This window comes from Lagenorhynchus albirostris, chromosome 1 (genome assembly GCF_949774975.1).
Source record: "Lagenorhynchus albirostris chromosome 1, mLagAlb1.1, whole genome shotgun sequence".
NCBI lineage: Eukaryota > Metazoa > Chordata > Mammalia > Artiodactyla > Delphinidae > Lagenorhynchus > Lagenorhynchus albirostris.
Window position 1 is genome coordinate 133,387,632 of NC_083095.1, and position 19,790 is coordinate 133,407,421.

At 37.6% G+C, this 19,790-nt stretch overlaps 1 protein-coding gene across 2 annotated transcripts in view; it reads left to right on the forward strand.

Annotated features, from left to right (window-relative positions):
- The window catches only part of PEAK1 (pseudopodium enriched atypical kinase 1), a 108,520-nt gene that overhangs the window by 29,909 nt on the left and 58,821 nt on the right, over positions 1-19,790 (forward strand). The window lies entirely within an intron of this gene.

The window sequence follows — 19,790 nt, forward strand, 5'->3', positions numbered from 1 at the left end:
CTGCTTGAATAATTAATTATTTCTACCCCTCATTTTTAGGCAAGAGCCCAGGGAAAGTAATAAAATTTAAATTACCTTTGCCATTAGGGAGGCTTTTCTAGTCTATAACTATAAATTTTGTTGCTTCTCTTATTGGTTTGCCCTCCCCTAAGAATTCTTTTGGGTAATACTCTGATTTTAAGCAATAACCATTGCCCTTTATCATAAACAAGCACAGATTTCTCAAAATTCTGTCTTCTAGGCTTATTTTGTAAGGTAAAGTATATTGTCTTTAATTTTAAAGGTATGCCCCAAGATCACATTTTCTACCATAATCTCAAAATTCTCCAAATGTATTCATATTTAGACTTCTGTTCAGTTAGTTTTCCCTTCGGGTTGATTTTTTAATGAGCAAACAGAAATTTGCCCTACTATTTGTTATTATTTGGGGAGGGAACTAACATTTGTCAGTGCCTGCTGTGCACCACATGACATACGTGTTTCACAATACCCCTTTCTTCTCCAAAGTCTAGGTTTTGTCTGTGCTTTGCTGCTTCCTTACTTAATCAGCCGCTCGGTTTTTAGTGCCATCAGCAAATCAGAAACTAGTCTCTCTCTGTACATCTACAAAGATTTGGGAAATTTGCTACCATTAGGATATATTTGGAATTGTAATGATCCAAGACAATATAAAATGGAAGAGTGTTATGTAAGTAAGAGAAGCTAAGAAAACAAACGGCTTCTAGGAGTTCTTTTCTCTAACAAAAATTGTACCTAGTAGTATTTTGAGACCTACCAGTAGATTATACCTTTCTCTTCAATGCTAACAATATTTAAAGAAAATCAGAGCATGGTAACCTGTCATGCAGGATTTCCACTTGCACTGTTTTATTCCCTGACCTAGCAAAGCTAAGGCTTTCACTGCCATACAGACAAATTGAGGGAAAAGGGAGTTGGATCAAGAGCTTCCTTTGACCTATCCCTCACCTGTTTGTCCACTTAACAAATGACCTTCATAAGCTTATAAAATCTTCTCTTTAGTAGAAAAATGGTAGACCCAATATTTAGCTGACTCCTGCCTACAAAGGTCAAATAGTTTATGGAGGAATAGCAGGGCTCACAGGCTGCTTAGCATGAAATATCAAGTGATCTAGAGGGAATTGCAAGAGTGATGGTATTGCTGCTGCAAATAATTGCAGGAGGCACTTGCGAGTATTGCACAGTAAATCTGCACCTTCCATGAGCACTCATTTAAGGGGAGGCTTCCTCCGGATGGAGCGTTGGCAACACATGTCTAATAGGTGCATTCATTTTAATATGCTCATTCATTGAATAGGCCTGATGAATTAGTACATGTCACCATCTGGTACTTAGTGAGACTATTCATTTTTAAAATGTTGAAATTATAGAGAATGGTACACACCAATTAAAATCCTTTTAACTGGATTGTGTTGGTATAAAGTATATGTGTAGGAGGACTTCATTGGAATTCAGCATGCATCTAAGGGTATACACATCAGCTTGAAATCAATTACAACAAAGGAAGTCAAGAGAGGGGAAATTCAAGAAGAACTGTCTGTCCTTTTTCTGAATGTGTCTGCTCATATATTGGGCTTTCTCTTTGTGTTCCTATTCTTCCTGGCACACACTTTTCTTAATTGTCCTCCCACCTTTTCTTTATTTTGTGTTCCCTTTCTTTCTCTCTCACCCTCCATTTTTATCTGCCTTTTTTCAATGTTGTTGTTCCCCATTTCCTTATCTCTTCCCCACCCCATCATTCTTCAATCACCCATTAAAAACAGAAGTGTTGGATGAATAACTATGTAGTGATTCAGTAAAACATTAGCTCTCTGTGTCCTAGAACTAGAATGAGTTCTAGTTGGCCAAATTTTTCTGGGTAACTGTTAGTTTGAGCTCTTTAAGCATTAAAGTGTTTTTAGTTAGAATAATCATTTGGTGCTTATGTGACCTATATTTTTTTAAAAATACAGACTAAGATTTGGGGTGCTTTTCCTTCATTCTGTCTGTCTTTGTTTATCTCCAAGTTTGCTATAATGTGTATTTATTTTATAATTGGATAAATAAACCTTTAAATAATAAAACCATTTGTATAAAAGTCTTTCTAAAATACATCTCAAACTTCTGCTGTTTTCTTCCCTTCTTAAATTCAGGATACCAAACATAGTTTAACATTTTCTTGATATCTTGCTATAATTAATATCAGTGTCAATCACAGTGCTATTCTGGAAAATAGAGTGATGCCCCTAAAAGATATAGGGCTATTTGCCCCACACTGAAATTCTTTTTGAGTTCTTAAGGATTTTTTTTTGTATTTTTTTTCCTCCCCCTTTGCTGTCAGGTAGTCACTTGTCACTTGCCGTTTCTGTCTGAATTCTTCTGTCCCTTTCGAAGTTATTTTGACCTCTGAAACCAGATAATAAAGCATCATTTATTCATCTGTTCAAGAAATATAAAGTACCAAACTAATGTCTCCTGTCTTCAAGGAGCTAAGACTAGTGAGTGTGAGAGAGAAAGTTGTATACAAATAGGCATAAATACCACATAATGGGAAATTTGAGGAGGAAACAGTTAATTCTAAGAAGATGATCCATAACTTCACAGGGGAGTTGGCATTTGACTGAAGCAGCAAAAGTTTTGTAGAATTTTGAACAGTTGTTATATGGTGGACATGTAGGAGATGATTTTCTTAAAGGGTAAAACAGTATCTGATCACAGAAGAGCATTATACTTTATTCTAAAGAGTTCAAATGTATTGTATTGGCATCTGAGAACCACTAAGGGTTTTATGAAGAAGTAAGTAAAGTGGTAAAGATTTGTATTTTAGAGGAATTAGGAGACAACAAGATACTATCCCAGTGCTTCGGACAAAGAGTGATGAAATCCAGGACTTAAGTTGTACCTAGGGTTGTTAAAGGGAGAGGACAGATTTGAGAGACAGAACCTGGCACTGATTGTATATAGTATGAGGAGGACCAGGACGATCAAGTTGACCCAGCCTGAAAGCCTACCACTGTTGTGATACCATTAATTGTTGTAGTGCCCTAAAAAAGGTGAGCACATTTTGGAGGAGGGAGAATTAGTTTTGTTTTGAGTGGTCTAGTAGACATTTGGAAGCTGAAGTCTGGAGCTTCAGAGGACCAGGAGTAAGAGGTATAGGTTCTGGGGAGATATTTCACCCTTATATATTTGGGAATAGACAAGGTCACAGAATAGATGGTCAGAAAGAGAGTCTTTCATAAAGGGTGATAGTGGAAGGGGTGTTTGGGCATCTTTTTGAAAGAGCAATGGGGCACACATATCTCCATTCAAATAAAATAATGCTGTTATCTCAATGGGTTCATAGTAAAGTAGTTAGGGGGTGTACAAGTCAAGGGCAGCGTGAGAGAGATAGTTATAATTCATCGGATTATAAGTAGAGCATTCATTATTAGCTCTGTACAAAAATACCGATTTCAGTTGATCAGTTAAATTTGTGTGTAAAACAAGAGTAAAGAGTCTATAAATGAGACCTTAAGGCTCTTTCCTACTTTGTCTAGTTTTCAAATATGCCCTGAATAGGTAATCTTGCCAGGTAACTATTTCCATAGGGAGAGTTGTTTCTTACTATATATGAGAAATATTTTTAATTGTTTAAGGTTGTTGAAGGGCTCTGACTACAACTTCATTTCTTTCATTGTTAAATTTGTTTGAATGGGGAATTTCCTGGCAGTCCAATGGTTAGGACTTGGGCACTTTCACTGCCGTGGGCCCGGAGATTCAATCCCTGGTCAAAAAACTAAGATCCTGCAAGCCACACAGCGCAGCCCAAAAGAAAAAAAAAAAATTGAATGATTCAAATTGGCATTTTAATACACATTTACATAATTTTGAATTGGTAGTAAATTTTGGAAACAATTTTAAAGATATTTGTGTTATCAAACAGCATGTTCATTGTGTTAAATATGCCTGTGTATCAATGTGTGTACACCTGATCTGTGTACAGGAAAAAGACCTGGAAGGGCAAATAGTAAGATTTTTGGTTTGGGGTTTTATTTGTTTGCATATCTGTATTTTCCAGTTGCTTTCATAATATAAGAAATTAAGTTATTTCTCATTTTTTTTAAAAGATAATAGCCAGGAGGCCTAGAGAGTTTGATAACTTGTATAAACTTATATCCAATTAGTAATGGCCTTGAGCCTTGTTCATTTGTGCCTCTGAGGGTTCGATTGATTGGTAGGTTGTTATGATAGGAATGGAAATGCTACCCGATATTCTGGCAACCACAAGGACCAGGAGCCCAGCACCTATTTAGAAATGTCTGGTATCCTACCTGTCACTTTCCATGCAGAGAAGCATTGGCTCTCTGTAGTGGTCCAGTGTTACAGACCACAGGCAAGTATGTTTTCTGATAAGGAGATTAAAGACCCAGCATACTTTTTTTTTTTAAAAAAAAAGGGCTTCAAGGGCTTCCCTGGTGGCGCAGTGGTTCAGTCCGCCTGCCGATGCAGGGGACATGGGTTCGTGCCCCGGTCTGGGAAGATCCCACATGCCGTGGAGTGGCTAGGCCCGTGAGCCATGGCCACTGAGCCTGTGCTTCCGGAGCCTGTGCTCCGCAATGGGAGAGGCCACAAGAGTGAGAGGCCCGCGTACCAAAAAAAAAAAAAAAAAAAAAAAAAATGGCTTCAAATGCTTGGCTTTTTTTTTTTTTTTTTTTTTTTTTTTTGCTATGTTGGGTCTTCATTTCTGTGCGAGGGCTTTCTCTAGTTGTGGCAAGCGGGGGCCACTCTTCATCGCGGTGCCCGGGCCTCTCACTATCGCGGCCTCTCTTGTTGCGGAGCACAGGCTCCAGATGCGCAGGCTCAGTAGTTGTGGCACGTTGGCTTAGTTGCTCCGCGGCGTGTGGGATCTTCCCACACCAGGGCTCGAACCCGTGTCCCCTGCATTAGAAGGCAGATTCTCAGCCACTGTGCCACCAGGGAAGCCCCCCAGCATACTTTTGAAGGTAATTTAGCTTTCTTCTATCAGACTGTGATCCTTTTATATATTAGTATCTAATAAACTCCCTGGCGTCCAAGCTTTTGCTGTTTTCTTGAGACCAGCCCTGAGGAAACCTGTTGGCATATGCTCATGCCCATCTGTACAGTGTGAATCCTTTGGCCACAGTTGACATCCTTCATGCTCCATCACTGGCTCCACCACTTCAGTTACTCAGCCCAAGTTTTATTTTTCTGACTTTATCTATATTAAAATAAAGGTAACTAGAAAATTGTCACTTTGCTTTTTTCTTTCCTTCCCATATCCATGTCAGTATCCTGGATCTTTTATATTATTCTCATTAAACCATTTGCACTCAAGATTTAGAATCAAGTTTATATAAGAAAATAGCAATTAAACTTTTTTTAATGGGAAGAATTTTAATCAAATACTATTTGGTTTTAGACTATGTGTTAAATATTTTCATTCAAACATCAGTTTTCTCATTTTCCACAGTTGAAGTAGTACAATTGTTGCTAACTTAATTGTCCACACTTCTCAGTATGCCTCTGGGAAAATCATTCTGGGTCTTCATCTAGGGAGACCCCAGGGTCATCTTAAGTCACTGTCCCTCTCCCCCAGTGTCCTGCTGGTTGATATGTGCTGTCCATTCAGCCTCTCAAATTAACCCCTGCCCATTAATTTCTACTGCCACGCATTAGTTTGGGGCCTTACCTGGTCTGGTATTATAAAAGTTGAACCAACCACATCTTCTTCAACCTTGCCTCTTATCAATGTATCCTTTCCCTATCCACCTGAAGTCTTAAAGCACGGTAGTATCATATTACCCTATTGCTCAACAACTCCTTCCTGATACAATCTGACAGCATCTCTTGCAAATAATGCAAAACACAAGTCCAAAATGGGATGCTAAAGTTTCTTTGCAAATCAGTTGTTCAGAGCTTGGCATACATTTTCCTGTAGAAAGAATAAATGGTAGATAGGTTTACAAGATAGCTGAAACTTTCAATTAAACCATCCGTGATAATTGAAGCTTGCCAGCATAGTTAACAGGGTTCCCATAGAAATAGCTTTCCACCTGGAATGTCAAGATGGGGTCCAAATATGTGTAGAAGCTATTGGAAGAGGTCATTTCCTTTCCTGCCCTCCATTGGATATAGAGATTTAGTAAAGGAGGAAAGAACTAATATTTATTAAGTACTTATTATTCATCAGCCTCTGTTAGGCATGTTATATAATTTATCGTTTTTGAGATATAATTGACATTTAACATTGTATAAGTTTAAGGTATACAGTGTGTTGATTTGATACATTTATATATTGCAGTATGATTACCACCATAGCATACCATAGCATTAGCTATCACCACTGTCACATCATATAATTATCATTTTTTTTTGTGGTAGAACATTTAAGATCTAATCTCTTAGCAACTTTGATATATGTAATAAATACAGTATTGTTGACTATAATCACTATGCTCTGCATTAGATATCCAAAACTTATTCATCTAACTGCAAGTTTGTATCTTTTGACCAACATCTCCCTAATTCTCCCACCCTTCAGTCCCTGGTAACCACCATTTTACTCTGTTTCTATGAGATTGACTTTTTTTTAGAGTGTACATATAAGTGATATAGTATTTGTCTTTCTCTGTCTGAATTATCTCACATAACACCCTCAAGGTCTATCCATGTTGTCACAAATGGCAGGATGCCTTCCTTCTCATGGCTGAATAATATGGCATTGTATATATATACCACATCTTCTTTAGCTATTCATCTGCTGATGGACTCTCAAGTTGTTCCATTTCTTGGCTATTGTAAATAATGCTGCAGCAAATGTGAGAGTGCAGATGTCTTTTCAATAACCTGTTTTCATTTCCTTTGGATATATATATATACACAGAAGTGGAATTGCTGGATCATATTGCAGTCCTGTTTTTTAATTTTTTGAGGAACCTCCATACTGTTTTCCATAGTGACCTAACCAATTTACATTCCTTTTAGCAGTGCACAAAAATTCCCTTTTCTCCACATCCTCATCAATACTTTTTATCGCTTGTCTTCTTGATGATAGTCATTCTAACAGGTGTGAGGTGATATCTCATTGTGGTTTTGATTTGCATTTCCTGATGACTAGTGATGTTGAGCATCTTTTCATATACCATTTGGATGTTTTCTTTGGAAAAATATCTGTTCAGTTCTTCTGCCCATTTTTAAATCATATTTTTGTCTTTTTATTATTGAGTTGTTTGAGTTCTTTATATATTTGGATATTAGCCCCTTATCCAGTATATGGTTTGCAAATATTTTCTCCCATTCCATAGGTTCCCTTTTCATTTTGTTGATTGTTTCTTTTGCTGTGCAAAAGCTTTTTAGTGTAATGTAGTTCCATTTGTCAATTTTTGCTTTTGTTGCTTGTACCTTTGATGTATATCCAAGGGATCATTGCCAAAACCAATGTCAAGGAGCTTTTTCCCTGTGTTTTCTTCTAGAAGTTTAACAGTTTCTTATGTTAAGAAAATTAGGTATAAATTCTTTATGCTTATATTTCTCATTTAGCTATAAACTGAAACAAATTTAAAAGTTAAACAGGTCTTATGTTTAACTCTTCAGCCCATTTTGAATGGTTTTTGTGTATGTTCTAAGATAGGGGTCCAGTTTCATTCTTTTGCATGTGGCTGTCCAGTTTTCCCAACACCATTTATTGAAGAGACTCTCCTTTCTCCACTGTATTATTCTTGGCTCCTTTGTCATAAACTAGTTGGCTATATATGCATGGGTTTAATTCTGGGCTCTCTGTTCCATTTGTTTGTATGTCTAGTTTTATGCCAGTACCATACTGTTTTAGTTACTATAGCTTTGCAGTATACTTTGAGATCAGAACGTGTGAAGCCTCTGCCTTTTTCTTTCTCAGAATTGCTTTGACTATTCAGGGTCTTTTGTGGTTCCATACAAATTTTAGGGTTTGTTTTTTCTATTTCTATGAAAAATACTATTAAAATTTAAACAGCATATGATATGATCTCATATATAGAAAATCCTACAGACTTAACCAAAAACACTTGAAGCTAATCAATGAATTCAGTAAAGTTTTGAGATATAAAATCAATGTACAGAAATCAGTTGTGATTCTACACACTAACAATGAAATATCTGAAAAATAAATAAAGCAATCCCATTTACAATAGTATCAAAGCCAATAAAATACTTAGGAATAAATTTAACAAGGAAGTGAAAGATCTGTACAATGAAAACAAGATTTTGTTGCAAGAAATTGAAGAAGACACAAATGGAAAGATATTCTGTGTTTGTGGATTAGAAGAATTAATATTGTTAAAATGTCCTTACTACCCAAAGCTATCTGTAGAATCAATTCAATCCCAATATATGTTATCTTAATTCATTTTAACAACAGCTCTGTGGGGTAGATGATTATTATACTCCTTTAACAGATGCTTAGCAAATTAATAATGTAAATGAGAATACAAGAGGAATGCTTACCTGACATAAGAGAATATTGTTTTTAAGCACTGCTTTTCAAACTTTAGTAATTTATAGGCTGCTTTTAATTGATTTTAAAACTGCAGTCTTTTAGTATTGATGTACATTATTTTTATTTTACTTAAATATGAACAAACAGAAAATTAGGTATAAATTCTTTATGCTTATATTTCTCATTTAGCTATAAACTGAAACAAATTTAAAAGTTAAGTAGAAAAAAAGCCTATAAAACTAATAAAATTCAAATTAACAACATTATTTTTATATGATAGATGATGTTTTGCTGAAACAATTGCAGCTCACAATATGAATATGGAGCTGCCTACAGCCCCACAGCCTTCTTGGCAGTTTTCATTACCTTTGGCTCTCTTCTTCTGCCACACTTCTTTCTAGGATATTGAAACTCCAAGATTGTTACAGTGTACCAATGATGTCATTTTGGTCTTTACTTAGTGGGACTGTGTCATTTACATATTAAGTGAGCCTCCTTTTCTCATAATTCCGTACCATTAAAGCAGTATGCTTGATACCAGCTCAGATTAGGAAAACAAATAAATGTATATGTACATTTGTAATAATGTTACAAATCATGTTGCTGTGCTTAGTTAATAAGTGGCCATTGCAATACTCTATCATATGTTTACATTAATTTATTTTATATTGTAAACTTTGCTTTCAGTTCAATATGAGAACTGTTTTGGAGAACTCATAGACCCTTGAAAATACATCCTGGATCCCAGGTGGAAAGATACTCTTAATGTATTTTAAGCCATTATTTATTTATAACCATTATAAAAATAATTCTTATACATTTATTAGAAAAGTCCTCCAGATACCTCAACCAGGAAAGACTGTTATACTATTGATAACTTATTACATTATCTCTTTGAAAGCAATAAATTCATATTCCTTTAAAGTACTGTATAATTCAGACTTTCAATAATTTAGAAGTACTTTTTCCCTTTAAAAGTCTAAGTTATAAATGTCTTACAGAATGTATTGTTCACTCTGTTCTGTAACTGGGGAAGGTAAATTTTAGTTTGACTGGAAAAATAATGCCTCCTACCAAATGTACAAGTCATGCAAGACAATAAAGCCTCCAGAAATGGTGAAGAGTGGTAACAAAGGACGTTATTACTTCCTCTGATTATGTTGCTGTAAACATTCAAGTGGAATTTCTCTCAAAATAATCAGCTGTTTCTTACTACTTCTTTTTCCTTCCCAACCTCTTCCTCCTCTCCTTTTCTACTTTCTCTTACCTTTGAATCTTTCACTGCCCTCATTTCCCCTCTTGCTTATTCCCTTCTTTCAAACCAGAGATCACCTATCTTTACACATCTCAATTAGCCTACAGTCCGGCTTTATTCACTTGACAGTTGAGGTCAGTGAAGAAGAACACAGCAAAGCAACTTCTAGCAGCATCTCACCATTCTCTCTCAACCAGCAACTTCATAGGCCCTTCCAAATGAGGGTGGCTCCTGACTCAGGCTGGGCTGGATGAAAGATCATACCTAATTTGCCTCAGAATATTCACTCCAACACTCTGAAGCAAAAAACAAAACCCTTTGGGGCAGCCCAGCTAGCTGTTTGCCTCTTAGTTTACTCCTAGCTTGCTCTGCAATCAGTACATGGACCCTGCCACCTCAGAGGTGAGCAGGGGAAGGTATGATTGTGCTTGCTTCTAACATTTCTTTGTTCAAGATGGAATTCCACTATTGGAAGCAGTGCTGCTGCTGCTGCTGAGTGGACTGCTTTTCAGGTACCACCATGCTTACATCTAAAGCAGCCTCCAGATGCCATGGGTAGCTAAACTCTACCATTTATGTGTACATGCGTTCATCCATTCTGGCTCTGCCATGTTAGCTATGTGACCTTGGGTATGTCTCAGTTTCTTCATCAGTAAGGTGAGGCTAATAATAGTATGTACATCATAGGGTTTTGTGAGAATTAACAGTTTTCATGGGTAAAGAGCTTTAAATGGCGCCTGGCATTTAGTAGTAAATGCTAGCTAAAATTATTATTATTCAGGAAGCACTTATTTAGTATCTAGTATATTCCAAGCAATCCAAAAGATATAGAGATCAAAAAGGCACAACCTGCCTTCTAGGGACTTACATAATACAACATGGTCTTATAATAAAGGTATTTAGGGAGTTAGGTAAAGCTTCATCACAGGTAAGTTTTGAACTGGGTCTCGAAGGGTAAACAGGGTGTTGCCAAATGGAACAGCATTAGCGAATATACATTCCAAGCAGAGGGAATCGTTTGTGAACATATTAAAACTGTAAAAGACTATGGAGTGCTTGGCTGTTATTAGATAACATTTTAAATTGCTCTCTGATGTATGCCTTCTTAAGTAGGGGTCTGACGTGGGTTCAGTGAACATTTTGGAACTTATAATCTTACAACTAGCTGTTACCTAGTTTATAATAATGATGATTATTATTATTATTTAACTGGTTCATCAAAGAGTTTGAACTTAAAAGATGAGTTGGGACCTTAGCAGTGCCTCTTTACAGTGGAGCATCTGCTATTTCACAATTCTTATCCTGAGATGACTACCATGTGACAGGAACAATAAATTGTTAGAAAAAATTTGTGGTTAGAACAACTGGAAGTGGATGGGCTTCCTCCTTTCAACAGAGCTTTGGTTAAGTTTTCTAAATTAAGCAGGTTTTACCTTGGTTTCTTCTTTAGACAGAAGAACCTTATGTCTTAAGATCTTACCTATTCTTGTCATAGAAAAGAGCTGTGATTTTTTTTTTTTTTTTGGTCAGATCTCAAATTAAGAAGGTTCCTTTTACTCATGGAATTTCCATTTGTGCACCAAATTAAAGCTGTGTTTTATCTCCTACAAAGCCTTTTCCTGCAGCTTTGCTTTCACTTCCTCTCCCCACCCTTTTAGTCATATACTGAAGGGTTTGGCAGCTGGTTGAGGTATCGGGTCAGCATTTTTCTCTGTGGAAGGAGGAAAGGTTAGAAACAGTGACATGGGGGTACTTGTCACATTTTCCTTTCCTTTTTTTATTTAAGTGACCTACTTCCTCCATTACAGAAGCCTAATGAGAACCTTGGCTTGTACATTTTACTTTAGTAGCCAGGAGATGGACTATAGTAATGTGCCGGATGACATATGGGCGATAGTTTCTCAGTGAAGAGTATCCTTAAAAGCCCATGTACAACAGCGAGGATGCTTGATTTTGCCTCTTTGGTGATGTGACAGATTTTATGAAGAGAGATAATGGACTCTGCGAGTCACAGGATTGGGGAAGGAGCTGAGCAGTCCATTCCCCATCCTCGCTTATTAAGAGATTCTCCTTGGGTGCCTTTAGGAAATGCTCCATATATGGTATTTAATATACCACCTACCCACTCTCACCTTCTTCACTGACTTGAAAATTGCATCTAGCTTGAGGAGTCTATTCAAGATTGAAATCCTGTGTGGATTTGGTTGTTTTGTATCAAATCTGCTTGAAACTGTTAGACTAGAAGCAAACTAATTATGTCATTGTCCGTATAGCAATAGAGAGAGTAAAAAACAGTAATAGATTCTTAAAAAGCTGTCATGACTGGAAGTGAAATTAGGCTACTCTTGAATAGCTTCATCTATAGCCCGAAGGGCTTTGGTCTTGAAAACTGTCAAATATGAAGTCAGATTTTAGATCATGGAATCCTAGCTAGCTCCTCGGGGCAGCTTCAGCCATTAAACTCTCCCATCGACCATTTCATCTGCAGGATTTGCTTTGAGATTATAAGGAATGTGGAGGCAAATGAGTTTTTTTCTTATCAAACATTCCATTTTGATGCTCCATAGCAGACCTCTTTTGGCAAATAAATAGAAGACACCAGGGTAGACTGTCAAAAATCCTTGCTTAAGTGCCTCAGGAGGCACATTTTTTATTTCTCAAGCATAACTTTGGTGGCTAGCGTTTCCTATTTTGGAGATGTCAGTGTTGAGCAGGCAAAGCTGCTAGTTATTGATTGCCATTGAAGTCATTTTACAAAGGCAGTAAGGCCCAAGGATTGCTCTTTGGACAGAGCTACAACTGGTATAGCTTCTCTTTCTAAGAGCCTGTTATAAGTTAAAATAGTTTTGACAGTATCTTTAAGTGCACATCTTTGTCTCCAAACATAATTAGTATTGAAAAATGAAACCCTCATAGTTAAGGCTTTGTGGCTTAGACAGCAGCCCCATCTGGTGCTTGCTAAAGCTGTTTGCTTGGTTCATCTCTTGGTTTTATAACAGCATGAATACAGATGTACACAGAACTTAGAATGTCAAATCCAAGGTCTCAGTTTTATTGATGGCTTTCTACTGCACACAGCACTGACATAAGCTAATTGTGTTCCCGGTGAATCTTATTTGTCTGTCCTGTTGGTAATGTGATAGCTGCTTATCAATTCAACAGCATCTCTTGACTGAATTAATTTACTTGCACTCAAAGTGGAGAATTATTTTTACTATTTATCTACCAGTCTTGGAAAAAGAAAATATACTGGACTACTTATAAAGAGAAAATTTAGTCCCTCTCTTATCATCGGTGGGTTTTAACTTGGTTAACAAGATATTAGGCCAGGACGCCGTATTCTTTGTCGTCAGTACCACATAGACAGGAATTGTTTTTTTTTTTTTTAAAGATTCTTGGTGACTGACAGGAACTTCCTCAAACTGCTAATAGAAGTTACTTCAGAATAACAGGATTATGCATGATTTCATTTTCTTTATGCTTTTCTGAGTTTTCACAGTGAGCGTATATAAGAAAAGAAAAAAATATCTTATATAACAACAAAAAAAAGTAATTTAAAAATAAAACATATTGTAGGTAGCTATAGCCTTGAGTTGCTGTTCTCAGTCTTTCTCATTCACTTATGTGGCCTATTCTGGGCTTCAGTTTCCCTTGTCCATAAAACAGAAGTATTGAACTAGGGGCCTGCTCAGTTTTAACATTCTAAGGTTTGTAATTATCTACTGCTTTTTTTTCTGTCTTTTCAGCCTCTCCCACTCCCCTGTGTCTTTTTCCAGTATTTGTAGTCAACATGATCTAGTTTCTGCCATCTTAAAATAAGGAAATCCTTTCTGGACCCCCTCCTCCATACTCCCAGCTCTTTCTTTCTTCCACCTCCCACTTAAACTTTTCCAAAAAGTTATCTAAAATTACTCTATCTCTTCCCTCTTCAACTCACTGCAGTCTGCTTTCCATCCCCACCACCGCACCAAAATACTCTGTGCTGAGATCACCAGCGAGCTCACATTGCCAAGTTCAGTGGGCACATTTAAGTCCTCATTCTCTGTTACCTCTCAGCAGCATTTGAAGTCTTCTGCTCCCCCCCCCCAGCCCCTCCCCGCTACAATGAGATCTCATCCAGCTTCTATATCATCACACTTACGGCTGTTATTTTTGAGTTTTCTTTGGGGGTTATCCTCTTCTCCCTGGTTCACCCACCAAGGCTACCTCCCCAGCTCACTCTAATTTCTTTTTGGCCTAGAGATTCCTATACTAGTAGTTCCCAAACAGACAAGAACAGCAGAATTCCCTTCTGTGTTTCAAACTTCTAAATTCAGCTACTTGCTGTATAGTATGCAGGCTAACAAAATACGGACTCACAATCTTCCCTCCAAAAGTTACACATCCTCCAAGATTGTCTGTCTCAATAAATGGCCCCACAAATCATTTGAATACATAAACCCAAAACCTCAAGATCCAAACTCCAGTGTTATTCATATACCTTTATCTGCCTTCCCTGAAGCTACATCGTAATCCAGATCCTTATCATATCTCATTTTGTCCACAACAGCCCTTTAAACAGTCTCCTGGCCTCCTGTACTGTTCTCCCCCCAATGCATTCTCTATAGAGCAACCAGAACTGCCTTTTATTTTTTTAAGTCAGATTTATTGAGGTTTGATTTATATACAGTAAAACACCTTTTTTTTTAACTGTCCAATTCTATGAGTTTTGACAAATGCCTGCAGGCATATAACCACCACACAACATTTGGATTGTTTCCAGTTTTTGCCTGTCAACCTTTGTGTACAGTGTTTAGTGTAAACACAATTTTTCATACCTAGGAATGCGATCGCTGGGTTACATGGAAAGTTTATGTTTAACTTCATAAGAAACTGCCAAACTGTTTTCTAAAGTGGCTGGACCATTAGCATTCCCACCAGCACTATGTGGGAATCTCATTTGCTCCACATCCTCCCTAGCCCCAGCTTTTGGTTTTGTTTTATTTTAATCATTCTGATAGATGTATGGTGGTACTCATTGTAGTTTTAATTTGTATTTCCGTATGACTAATGATATTCTGGTGTTTATATACAATCCATTTACCTTTGGTGGAATATCTGCTCAAATCTTTTGCCTATTTATTTTTATCGGATTTGTTTTGTTGAATTTTGGAAGTTCTTTGTATATTCTGGATACAAAGTTCTTTGTCAGATATGTATTTTGCAAAAAATTTCTCATCTGTGCCTTGTCTTTTCATTCTCTTACCATCAGTACCTTTGTCAGAACAAAGGTTTTTTTTTTTTTAATATATCAGTAAAGTTTATTTCTTTTATAAGAGGGAAGAAAAATACAGGAGGAAAAAAATCAATAGCTGTGAATTGAATTCTTTTTTTTTAACATCTTTATTGGAGTATAATTGCTTTACAATGGTGTGTTAGTTTCTGCTTTATAACAAAATGAATCAGTTATACATATACAAGAACAAAGGTTTTTAATTTTGATGAAGACCAAGTTACCTGTTTTTTCTTTTATGGATCATGCTTTTGATGTTGTATCTAAGAACTCTCCCTATCCCAGGGTTGCAAAGATTTTCTTCTATGTTTTCTTCCAAAAGTTTTGTAGCTTTACATTTTGTACTTCAATCTGTGATCCCTTTTGAGTTCATTTTTGTGTATGGGGTGTGATGTATGGATCAAGGTTCATTTTTTTGCCTATGGATATCCAGTTTTTCTAGCACATTTGTTGAAGAGTATCCTTTTCACCTATATCAAAAATCAGCTAACTATATTTGTGAGGCTCTATTTCTGGTCTCTATTCTGTGTCTATTCTGATCTATATCTGGCGTCAGCAACCTTTTTCTTTAAAGAACCAAATCATAAATATTTTAGGTTTTGCAGGCCAAAAAGCAAAAACCAAGGTATTATATAGGTACTTGTATAACAAGAAAGAAAATAAATTGCCATGAATTTTTTGGACAAAATTCAAAATATAAAAATTGAGTATAGTTTTTTGTAACACAGCTCTACTTAATAAGAAGAATGGAATTCTTTTTTGGGGGCAGGGATAGTTTGTGCTAAGATCACCAATGATTAATTTTGCTTAATTCGGGTTCAAAGTCAGTGCTTCCTGTCATCAAAATTGATTACAGGGCTTCCCTGATGGCGCAGTGGTTGAGAGTCCACCTGCTGATGCAGGGGACATGGGTTCGTGCCCCAGTGCGGGAGGATCCCACATGCCGCAGAGTGGCTGGGCCCGTGAGCCATGGCTGCTGGGCCCGTGAGCCATGGCTGCTGAGCCTGCGCGTCTGGAGCCTGTGCTCCGCAACGGGAGAGGCCACAACAGTGAGAGGCCCGCATACCGCAAAAAAAAAAAAAACAAAAAAAAACTGATTACACATGTTCATCTATTGATGAATATCTGTAATGAAATTTCACATATTTTTATCTTTGAAAATGTCTTTTCGGGACTTTCCGGGTGGCTCAGTGGTTAAGAATCCACCTGAATGCAGGGGACACGGGTTCGATCCCTGGTCCAGGAAGATCCCACATGCCATGGAGCAACTAAGCCAGCGAGCCACAACTACTGAGCCCGTGCACCACAACTACTAAAGCCCACGTGCATAGAACCCGTGCTCCGCAACAAGAGAAGCCACTGCAATGAGAAGCCCGTGCACCGCAACAAAGAGTAGCCCCCGCTCGCCAAAACTAGAGAAAGCCCGCGCACAGCAGTGAAGACCCAACACAGCCAAAAATAAAAAAATGAATTTATGAAAAAAAAGAAAATGTCTTTTCACACATGTGATTCATGTAGCAGTGGAAACGCTGCAATTTGTAGAGTGCTGAAAAGCACTGCAAAGTGATGAGAGTGCCACATATTTTGTCATAACTACTCAGCTCTCCACTGTAGCACAAAAGCCACCAGAGACAATACGCAAACAAATGAGCCTGGCTATGTTCCAATAAAGCTTTATTTATGGGCACTGAAATCTGAGTTTCATATAATTTTCACTTGTCACAAAATATTAAAAAAAATTTTTTTTTCAACCATTTAAAAAACATCTTTAGCTTAGGGACATACGAAAACAGGCAACAGGCTAGATTTGGGCTATGGGTTGTAGTTTGCGTATCCCATTTCCCCCATCTATGTTTCTGTCCTTTTGCCAATACCACATTATCAGGATTACTGTAGCTAAAAAGTCTTGAAATCAGGTAATATGAGTCCTCCAACTTTGTTCTTTTTTGAAATTGTTTCTGGCTATTTTAGTTTCTTTGCCTTTCCATATACGTTTTAGAATCAGCTTGTTGATTTCTACAGAAAATCCTACTCGGATTTTGGTTAGAATTGCATTGAATCTGCAGAGCAGCTTGGGGAGAATTGACATCTTAACAACATGGAGAGAACTTGATATATTTCTCTATTTAGGTCTTTGATATCTTCAGTCTTTTATAATTTTCTGCATATAGATTTTAGATTTTGCACATGTTTTGTTAGACTTATACCTAAGTATTTCATGTTTTTTGGTCAGAGCTGTCTTCTTTAAATGCCGATTATATCATCTTGTTTCCCCTGTTTAAAACCCTTTGGCGGGTTCCTACTGTTCTTAGGATAAACTCCATAATCTTTAAAAGCTTACAGAAGGCCCCACATGATCTGGACCCTGCTCTCTTTTTCAGCCTAATTTTATGCCATTCTTCTCCTTGCTCAAAATGTTTCAGTCTCAGACTAGCAGGAAATGGTTTTATCAACTAAGGGATATAGCTTTTTGAATATCTGAAAGAGTAAATAAATATTTTCAAACAGACACTTGAAAAATATATTTTTACTTTATTCAAAAAAGCCATTCAGTGGTCTCCAGCAAAGAGTGAACTTAGATTTTGGCCAAGTCATTGGGCTCTCTGTGTGGAATTCTTTGATCTTTGTCTGCACTTCATCCACTGAGGCAAAGTGCTCTATGAGTGTTGTTTACAAGGGGCGTAGCTCTGTATATATTAACTAAATAAAATGTTCTTTCCTTCCTTATAAATGTGCTGAAACTTGGGTAAAGGCTGCGTTTCTGACCAAACCAAGGATCCTGTCACTGTCATTGTACAGGAATGAAGTTAAACTTTTCAGCTATTAAAATAGTTCTTACATGTACATGCCTACTGCCAGCTTTATGATAATATCCAAAGTGGAAATGTAAGACTGTAGTGGTGTTCTGTGGGAAGGTCTATAGCTATGTGCCTAAGAGAGAAACGAGAGAGAGAGAGAGAGAGAGAGAGAGAGAAAGAGAGAGAGAGAGAGAGAACCATGAGATTATTTTTTAAAGATAAGCCTCAAAACCAGCACATTTAATGAACCAGTGTTTATCCAGCTCCTTATGCTAGACATACAGAGATGAGTATGATATATCCCAGGCTTAAAGAAACTCAAAAACTAGTGAGAAAACAGATAATTAAAAATGAAAGTGCTTGTTCATGGAGGTATGTCCAAGTGGCTTCGATGGTACCCAGGAGAAATGAGTGGCCCAGCGGCATTTAGAGTATGATAAGACTAGTTGATTTTTAATACATAAGGCTAGAAGGGAGGCAAGGACTATATCATGCAAACCTAAGGGGATTGTATTCCATCCTGTGACTCAGAGGTTCCATTACCTCAATGCACATAGAATTACCTGTAGTAAAAATCAGATTCCTGGACTCTTCCCTTAGAGATTGACTTGGGTGTTTCCCCAGGTGGTTCTTACCTATCTAGCAACCCCTATCTGACGTTTGGGAGCCAATGTGTTAGGTAATATTGAACCACAGAATAGTTAAGCTAGGTAATAAGATGATCATATTAGCATTTTAGAAAGGAAAATCTGATAGTAGTACAAAACAATGGAGTCAACCTGAGAATTCATTAAAATGCAAATTCTGATCCAGTAGGTCTGGGATTGGACCTAAGATACTACATTTCTTTTTTTTTCTTTTTTCTGTTTTTCAAATTTTTATTGGAGTATAGTTGATTTACAGTGTTGTGTTAGTTTCAGGTGTACAGCAAAGTGATTCAGTTATACATATATTCATTCTTTTTCAGATTCTTTAAGGATCTTGAGGATAAACTGCAAGTCTAAGATAATACATTTCTAACAAGCTTCAAGATGAGGCTGATACTGCTTGTCTGAGGACCATAATTTGAGTAGCAAGGGTAGAGAGGTTGGATTGGAAAGGGGTGAGACTACAGGCATGGAGATCAGTTAACAACCTATTGCAGGAATCTAGGCAAAAGATGGTGGGCATCTGAACTACTAGCAGTGTCTGGTAATGGAAAGGAGTGCCAGTGAAATGTAACAGATAAAATTGGCAAGACTAGGGACTTCCCTGGTGGTCCAGTGGGTAAGACGCTGTGCTCCCAATGCATGGGGCCCAGGTTTGATCCCTGGTCAGGGAACTAGATGCCGCAACTAAGAAGTCTGCACGCCGCAACTAAAAAAAGAGCCCACATGCCGCAACGAAGACCTGGCGCAGCCAAAATAAATAAATATATATATATGTATACATTTTTTTTTTGCGGTACTCGGGCCTCTCACTGTTGTGGCCTCTCCCATTGCGGAGCACAGGCTCTGGACGCGCAGGCTCAGCGGCCATGGCTCACGGGCCTAGCCGCTCCACGGCATGTGGGATCTTCCCAGACCGGGGCACGAACCCGTGTCCCCTGCATCGGCAGGCGGACTCTCAACCACTGCGCCACCAGAGAAGCCCTAAATAAATATTTTTACAAAATATAAAAAAATTGGCAAGACTAATTTACAAAAGGATTTAGGATGTGGCGTTAGAAGTGAGGGGAGGGGTGTCAAGAATGGTCTGAAGGTTGAAGCTTAGCTATGTAGGTGGATGATAGTGACAGTAACTGAACTAGGATAAAGACAGAGGAAGAAGGTGGCCTGGAGGGTAGAGGAGGGCTGGTTAGAGTACAAAAGTTCCTTAGAGTTGAGAAAAGAGGTGGACAGAAGATTAGTCCTGAATGCATTGTGTTTGAGGAGTCTATGAGATATCCAAATATAAAGGGTGGGCAGAAGAAGAGAAACACACAATGGACCAAGAAGCTTCAGGTTGGAAGAT